Below are 8,611 nucleotides of genomic sequence, written 5' to 3' on the forward strand. Positions count from 1 at the left end.
AATGCAGCAGCCCGGATGGGTTTTCCCTTGAGCTGCCAGTTGTTCTGCTTCCACTGAGGTAACCATCCCCACAAAGCATTTGCTACCATCCATGAATCGGTGTAGAGATAGAGAACTGGCCACTTTTCTTGTTCAGCAATGTCTAAAGCCAGCTGAAAGGCCTCCACTTCTGCAAACTGACTCGATTCACCTTCTCCCTCAGCAGCTTCTGCAGCTTCTCGTGTAGGACTCCATACATCAGCCTTCCATCTCCAATGCTTTCCCACAATACGACAGGACCCATCAGTGAACAGGGCATATTTCTTCTCATTCTCCGGTAACTGGTTGTACAGTGGGGCTTCTTCAGCACGACCCACCTCCTCCTCTGATGATATCCCAAAGTATTTGCCTTCTGGCCAGTCCATAATCACTTCCAAGATTCCTGGGCGACTGGGGTTTCCTATTCGAGCCCGCTGAGTAATCAGTGCAACCCACTTGCTCCATGTAGCATCAGTTGCATGATGTGTAGAGGAGACCCTTCCTCTGAACATCCAGCCCAGTACCGGCTATTGGGGTGCCAGGAAGCTGCGCTTCAGTACCGACCACCTCCAAAGCAGATCGAACTCCTTCTTATGCTGCCAATATCTCCTTTTCAGTTGGAGTATAGCGGGCCTCAGATCCTCTGTATCCCCGACTCCAAAACCCCAGGGGTCGACCTCGAGTTTCCCCAGGTTCTTTCTAACAGAGGCTTCAAGTGGGGCCGTTCTCCCCAGCTGCGGTGTAGAGCACATTCTTTACATCTGGTCCTGTTCAAACTGGCCCAAGGGCTTCCGCATGGACTATTTCCTGCTTGATTTGTTCAAAGGCTTGTCGTTGTTCAGGGCCCCATTCAAACTCATTCTTCTTACGGGTTACTTGGTAGAGCGGGTTTACAATCAGACTGTAATTTGGAATGTGCATTCCCCAAAACCTCACAACACATAGGAAAGTCTGTGTTTCTTTTTTGTTAGTTGATTGAGACATAGCTGTTATTTTGTTGATCACATCCAATGGGATTTGACGACGTCCACCTTGCCATTTTATTCCTAAAAACTGGATCCCTCGTGCAGGTCCTTTGACTTTATTTTGTTTTATGGCAAAACTGGCCTTCAGAAGGATTAGGACAATTTTCTTCCCTTTCTCAAAAACTTCCTCTGCTGTGTCATCCATCACAAAGATGTCATCGATGTACTGCAGGTGTTCAGGAGGTTCCCCCTGCTCCAGCGCAGACTGGATCAGTCCATGGCAAATGGTAGGGCTGTGTTTCCACCCCTGGGGCAGCTGATTCCAAGTATATTGGACTCCCCTCCAAATGAAAGCAAATTGTGGCCTGCACTCTGCTGCTAGAGGGATGGAGAAAAATCATACAAAATCACAAAGAATTTCTAGGTTGGAAGAGACCTCAAGATCATCGAGTCCAACCTCTGACCTAACACTAACAGTCCCCACTAAACCGTATCCCTAAGCTCTACATCTAAACGTATTTTAGAAACTTCCAGGGATGGTGACTCCACCACTTCCCTGGGCAGCCTGTTCCAATGCCTCACAACCCTTTCGGTAAAGAAGTTCTTCCTAAGATCCAACCTAAAATTCCCCTGGCTCAACTTAAGCCCATTCCCCCTCGTCCTGTCACCAGGCACGTGGGAGAACAGACCAACCCCCACCTCGCTACAGCCTTCTTTAAGGTACCCGTAGAGAGCGAAAAGGTTGCCCCTGAGCCTCCTCTTCTCCAGGCTGAACAAGCCCAGCTCCCTCAGCCGCTCCTCGTAGGACTTGTTCTCCAGGCCCCCTACCAGCTTCGTCGCCCTTCTCTGGACCCGCTCAAGCACCTCGATGTCATTCTTGTAGCGAGGGGCCCAAAACTGAACACAGTACTCAAGGTGCGGCCTCACCAGAGCTGAGTACAGGGGGACGATCGCCTCCCTAGCCCTGCTGGTCACACTGTTCCTGATACAAGCCAGGATGCTGTTGGCCTTCTTGGCCACCTGAGCACACTGCTGGCTCATATTCAGCTGACTATCAACCATCACTCTCAGGTCCTTCTCTGCTTGGCAGCTCTCCAACCATTCCTCTCCCAGCCTGTAGCTCTGCTTGGGGTTATTGCGCCCCAGGTGCAGGACCCGGCACTTGGCCTTGTTGAACTTCATGCAGTTGACCTCAGCCCATCGGCGCAACCTATCCAGATCCTCCTGCAGAGCTTTCCTACCCTCAAGCAGATCGACACACGCACCTAACTTGGTGTCATCTGCAAACTTACTGAGGGTGCACTCAATGCCCTCGTCCAGATCATCGATGAAGATATTAAAGAGGACTGGCCCCAGCACCGAGCCCTGGGGGACGCCACTAGTGACCGGCCTCCAACTGGATTTGACTGCATTTACCACCACTCTTTGGGCCCGCTATCCAGCCAGTTTCTAACCCAACGAAGCGTGCGCCAGTCCAAGCCAAGAGCTGCCAGTTTCTCGAGGAGAATGCTGTGGGAGACGGTGTCAAAAGCCTTGCTGAAGTCAAGGAAGACCACATCCACAGCCTTTCCCTCATCCACCCAGCGCGTCACTTTGTCTTGGAAGGAGATCAGGTTCGTCAAGCAGGACCTGCCTTTCATAAACCCATGCTGACTGGGCCTGATCGCCTGCTTGCCCTGCAAGTGCTGCGTGATGACACTCAAGATAATCTGCTCCATGAGCTTCCCTGGCACTGAAGTCAAACTGACAGGCCTGTAGTTTCCCGGGTCAGTCCTCCAGCACTTCTTGTAGATGGGCGTCACGTTTACTAGCTGCCAGTCAACTGGGACCTCCCCTGATAGTCAGGACTGTTGATAAATGATGGTAAGCGTCTTGGCCAGCTCCTCTGCCAGTTCTCTCAGTACCCTCGGGTGGATCCCATCTGGCCCCATCGACTTGTGCACATCCAAGTGCTGTACCAGGTCACCAACCATTTCTTCATGGATAGTGAGGGCCACATCCTGCTCCCCATCCCCTTCCACCAGCTCAGGGTACTGGGTATCCAGAGAACAACTGGTCTTGCCACTAAAGACTGAGCCGAAGAAGCCATTAAGCACCTCTACCTTTTCCTCATCTGTGGGTAGTTAGGGTCTGGCGGCCGGAAGATGTCGCGCTGTACGGAAAGGTGGAGCCCCTCCCTTGATGGACAGTAGCGTGTGGTTGTAGTGGGTTTACGTGGCAAGGTTTTGGTAGCAGAGGGCTATAGGGGTGGTTTCTGTGAGAAAGATCTAGAAGCTGCCCCATGTTTGGGAAGGGCCCCATTGTTTTCCAGAGCTGAGCCAATAAGCGATGTTGTTTGCGCCTCTGTGAGAGCATATTTAAGACAGGGAAAAAAACGCTGTGCCAGACAGCAGCCGGGAGAGTCAAGGGAGTGAGAAACAGCCTGCAGGTGCCAAGGTCAGTGTAGAGGGGGGGGGAGAGGTGCTCCAGGCTCCGGAGCAGAAGTCCCCTGCGGCCTGTGGTGAGGACCATGGTGAAGCAGGATGTCCCCCTGCAGCCCATGGAGTACCACGGTGGAGCAGGGTTCCACGCTGCAGCCCGTGGAGGAGACCACGGTGGAGCAGGTGGACCTGCACCGACGGAGGCTGCCGCCTGTGGAAGACCCCTGCCGGAGCAGATTCCGTGTGGGAGCTGTAGCCCATGGAGAGGAGCCCACGAAGGAGCAGGTGATCTGGCAGGAGCTGCTGCCCGTGGGGGAGCCAGGTTGGAGCAGTTTTCTCCTGAGGGATGGACCCCGTGGTACGGACCCATATCTGGAGCAGTTCTGGAAGAGCTGCTGCCTGTGGGAAGCCCACGCCGGATCAGTTCATCAAGGACTGCATCCCGTGGGTGGGACCCCACAGCACAGGGGACGAGAGTGACCGAGAAGGAGCGGCAGAGAAGAAGCGCTGTAGACTGACCATAACCCCCATTCCCCCGTTCCCCTGCGCCGCTCGGGGGGAGGAGGTGGAAGAGGGTGAATGGGGGGGGAAGGTGCTTTTGGTTTGCTTTTTCCTTTGTTTTCTCACTTCTCTCGCTTGTTAGTAATAGGCAATAAATCTTAGTATCTCCTTATGCCGAGTCTGTTTTGCCCGTTACAATAATTATTGCGTGATTTTCTCGTCCTTATCTCAATCCTTGAGCCCTTTTCACATATTTTCTCCCCATTCCTCTTTGAGGAGGGGGAGTGAGAGAGCGGCTGTGGTGGAGCTCGGCTGCCCACTCGAGCGGAACCACGACAGTGGTCTGTGATGTAAGCAAGCAGAAGTGACGTTATGGGCCTCGGGTATATAACACCATGTGACTCGACAATAAACGCCATTTGCCATCCACCACATTGGTGTCTGTGAGCCGATGGACCGAGCGGCCTGGGGTTGGTTGCCGTGCCGTTCCTGAACCAGGTCGCCACTGCCCCCTGAAGGCAACACTCATCTCTTGTAACTAAGTTTCCCCCCGCATCCAGTAAAGGATGGAGATTCTCCTTAGTCCTCCTTTTTGTGTTGATGTATTTATTAAAAAAAATTTTGTTATCTTTAACGGCAGTAGCCAGATTGAGCTCCAGATGAGCTTTGGCCTTTCTAATTTTGTCCCTGCACAGCCTTGCAACATCCTTATAGTCCTCCCTAGTGGCCTGCCCACTTTTCCAAAGATTATAAACCCTCTTTTTTCTCCTAAGCTCAAGCCACATTTCTCTGTTCAGCCAGGCTCGTCTTCTTCCCCACCAGCTCGTCTTTGGGCACGTGGGGACAGACCGTTCCTGCGCCATTAAGATTTCCTTCTTGAAGAGCGCCCAGCCTTCCTGGACTCCTCTGCCCTTCAGAACCGCCTCCCAAGGGACTCTACCAACCAGTGTCCTGAGCAGCTCAAAGTCAGCCCTCTGAAAGTCCAATACAGCGGTTTTACTGGTCCCCTTCCTGGCCTCGCCAAGAATAGTGAACTCCACCATTTCGTGGTCACTCTGCCCAAGACAGCTCCCGACAATCACATCCTCCAACAGTCCTTCTCTGTTTGTGAAGAGAAGGTCTAGCGGGGCGCCACCCCTGGTAGGCTCACTAACCAACTCAGGAAGCTATCTTCCACGCTCTCCAGAAACCTCCTAGACTGCTTTCTCTGGGCTGTGTTGTGCTTCCAGGATATGTCAGGGAAGTTGAAGTCCCCCACGAGAACAAGCGCTGAGGATTTCGCAACTTCTGTCAGCTGCCTGTAGAACTCCTCATCTGTCTCCTCATTCTGGTTCGGCGGTCTATAACAGACCCCGACCAGGATGCTAGCCTTCTTTACCCCACCGATCCTAACCCAAAGGGACTTGACCTTGTCATTCCCAGCCTCGAGTTCTACAACATTGAAAGACTCTCTAATATAGAGAGCCACACCACCACCCCTTCTGTGCTGCCTGTCCCTTCTGAAGAGCTTATAGCCAGTCATTGCAGCACTCCAGAAATGCATTAGCGATATCAATTGTGGCGTACCACTTGGCTGCCTTTGATTCCAGTTCGTATTGGAGTTCTAGCATGTCCGGCACTGCAGCACTCAGTGCAGGCGTGACTTCGTTCAGGCCACGATAGTCCACTGTTAGTCTCCACTCACCATTAGACTTTTGCACTGGCCATATGGGACTACTAAACGGGGAATGAGTCTTGCTGATCACTCCTTGGCTCTCCAATTGATGAATTAGCTTATGGATGGGAATCAGGGAGTCTCGGTCGGTGCGATATTGCCGCCGGTGCACAGTTGTGGTAGCGATTGGCACTTGCTGTTCTTCGACCCTCAGCAGCCCCACAACAGAAGGGTCCTCTGAAAGACCGGGCAAGGTAGGCAACTGTTTGATGTCCTCTGTCTCTAAGGCAGCTATACCAAAAGCCCACCGGAACCCTTTTGGGTCCTTGCAATATCCTCTTCTAACATAGTCTATGCCACAAATACACAGAGCATCCGGGCCAGTCACAATGCGGTGCTTTTCCCACTCATTCCCAGTCACACTCACTTCAGCCTCCTATACAGTTAACTGCTGAGATCCCCCCATCACTCCATAAATACAGATGATTTCTGGCCCTTTATAGCTCGTTGGCATTACAGTACATTGTGCACCGGTGTCTACTAAAACCTTATACTTCTGTGCGTCTGATGTACCAGGCCATCAAATCCACACAGTTCAATAAACTCAATTGTCCCTTTCCTCCCCCTGGCTGGAGGCAGGGCCCTCAACATTCTTCTCATCCTAATTGAAAACATAGCACCCTACCAGCTACTAGGAGAAAAATTATTTCTATCCTAGCTGAAACCAGGACATACTCCAGAGTTTAGATATTAGCAGTAAGCAATGGAAAAAGCAGCCTACCCATCTGCAGTCAGATTTTTATTGTCTATTGCAAGAACCACATATAAATTTTTAGTCTCCTTAAGTCCATGCTTCGCTTAATCAAAGTTCATTTCAGTCTTAAGGCTGGAAGGAATTAAGACTGACTTTCAGATCTCTTATGGCCTGACTGCTGGTCAGGGAATCTTTCCATGTTTGCCATTTCCTTGAGCTCCCCAAGGGTCTGCCCTTCATTTTTCTACTGAACACCTGGTTTTCTAACATATGAAAAAGATTGTCAACCTCATGAAATTAAATTAAAAAAAAAAAAAAGTAAATATACAAGTTTATCTTAGGTTTTGAACCAAATTTTGTGTACATACTTAATAATTACATATTCCTGGAAATATCTCATCCTGTTCCAATCAGTAAATGCCTTTTTTCCTGCTTTTTATTTTTGAATTTCTGTAGTAAAAAAAAAGCTTGAGCAGGGGAATTTACTTCCTGATCCTTCTTAATGTGGACTTCAGGAAGGTGTTTCCTTTGTCTGAAGTGATGGGACTTGGTGGGGTCAGGTTGATGGTTGTACTTGATGATTTAGCAGGTCTTCTCCAACCTAGGTGATTCTAAAAATTTTATTTCTATATCTTCTTCTATATAAACACTTTGACCTACTGTTGGCAGAACTGAATTCTTTTTAAATTCAGCTTTAGTATTGTTTAAATTTGGCAATTCAGAAACTTATTATCAAACTGAAAATTTGATTGCAGAACACTTTCACAAACACTTTTTTGCTCTATATGGTCAATATTTTCAATTTAATAAGTGAGTCAGGAATATTCCTAGAAACTGGCTTCCTAGGGTTTGTGAATTGAACCACTTAGGCTTTTGATGACTTTTTGTTTGTATATTTATATAATATTTAATCTTAAGATTTTTTAAATATTCTAGTGGTTTTTTTTGAAAGTTGCTATTTCAGTTTTTCATTTTACCCCATGTTGCATCTCATGAGAGATTTGGCACTATTAAAAGGGAATACAGTGAGCACTTCCCAATGAAGTTATGGACAATCCTGCAAATACACAAGCTCTTTTTAGGAACAAAAGTTACCTTGTGTGTTTGAAATAAGATGCAAGTTTTTGTCAAGTTACTGCAGGAACATTATGAACATAATTGATTTGAGAAGGGAAAAGTAGTGATCAAGTGGTGTAACTCATGTTTTTTTGTACTGTAAAAACTCGAGAGACTTAAGAGCATTTACAATACAATTGAAATGGTATTAATGTTTCTTCAAATACTTGAGAAGTGTTAAATTTTATCTGTACTCAGATCACTCTTAAAGGATTTTAGGATCGTGATTCTTATTTTCCCTTTGGTTAATATAACATATGACTAAAATAACTTACTGCATGCTGCAGCAACAAAATGGGATACTAAGAAAAATGCAATATGTGTATTAACACATCAGTTACGAAGTTATTAAGAAGGAGCAAAGAATTAGTAGTATTTATTACGTAACTGTGTTTTTAATGTCTATTTTTATTGTCTACTTATTCTGAACATTTTTTCAGTCTTTCTGAATATACTCTATATGTTTAAAAAACAAAATCCTTACCTTATTTGTTAGTACTCTGAATGAATTTGAGATCAGCTTTATTTAAGCCCATAATTTCAAGTTGCCATCTGAAGATGCAGAATATAGTTATAAGACTTATAGAAAATAGTGAATTGTGTTTCTTGAGAGCAATTTAGCATCTTCAGGAAATTGTACTTACAGATTTTTATTTTTTTTAGTGTTTTGCCTCTATGTAATATGTGAAATACTGAAGTAAATAATTGCCTTTCATCTGTAGGTAAACTGTTTCACATTAACTTTGGTTATATTCTGGGTCGGAACCCTAAGCCTCTGCCTCCCCCAATGAAGCTGAATAAGGAGATGGTGGAAGGCATGGGAGGAACACAGAGTGAACAGTACCAGAAGTCTCGTAAGCAGTGCTACACAGCCTTTCTTCATCTCCGCAGATAACAAAACTATTTGGATAAGTTAATAGAGCCAGAGTAAGACAGAAGACTGAATGAATCAGGGAAGATATTCCTGTTGAAAATTCAAAACTTGTGTCCGTGTTCAGAATGCAAACAAGAATTTGTACAAAACAAAGAAAGGAAACCATCACAACAATGGTATAATGCAGAGCTTGAATATAATTGCCTTTTAAGTTAAGGTCCTTAGTTTTACTTGTTTAATAATATAGCTTTTTCATAAATTCTGTGGGGTTATTAAATTGTTTTTTTGGATGTGTTTTTGCCCTTAAGC

The sequence above is a fragment of the Aythya fuligula genome, chromosome W, assembly GCF_009819795.1.
Source record: "Aythya fuligula isolate bAytFul2 chromosome W, bAytFul2.pri, whole genome shotgun sequence".
Lineage (NCBI taxonomy): Eukaryota > Metazoa > Chordata > Aves > Anseriformes > Anatidae > Aythya > Aythya fuligula.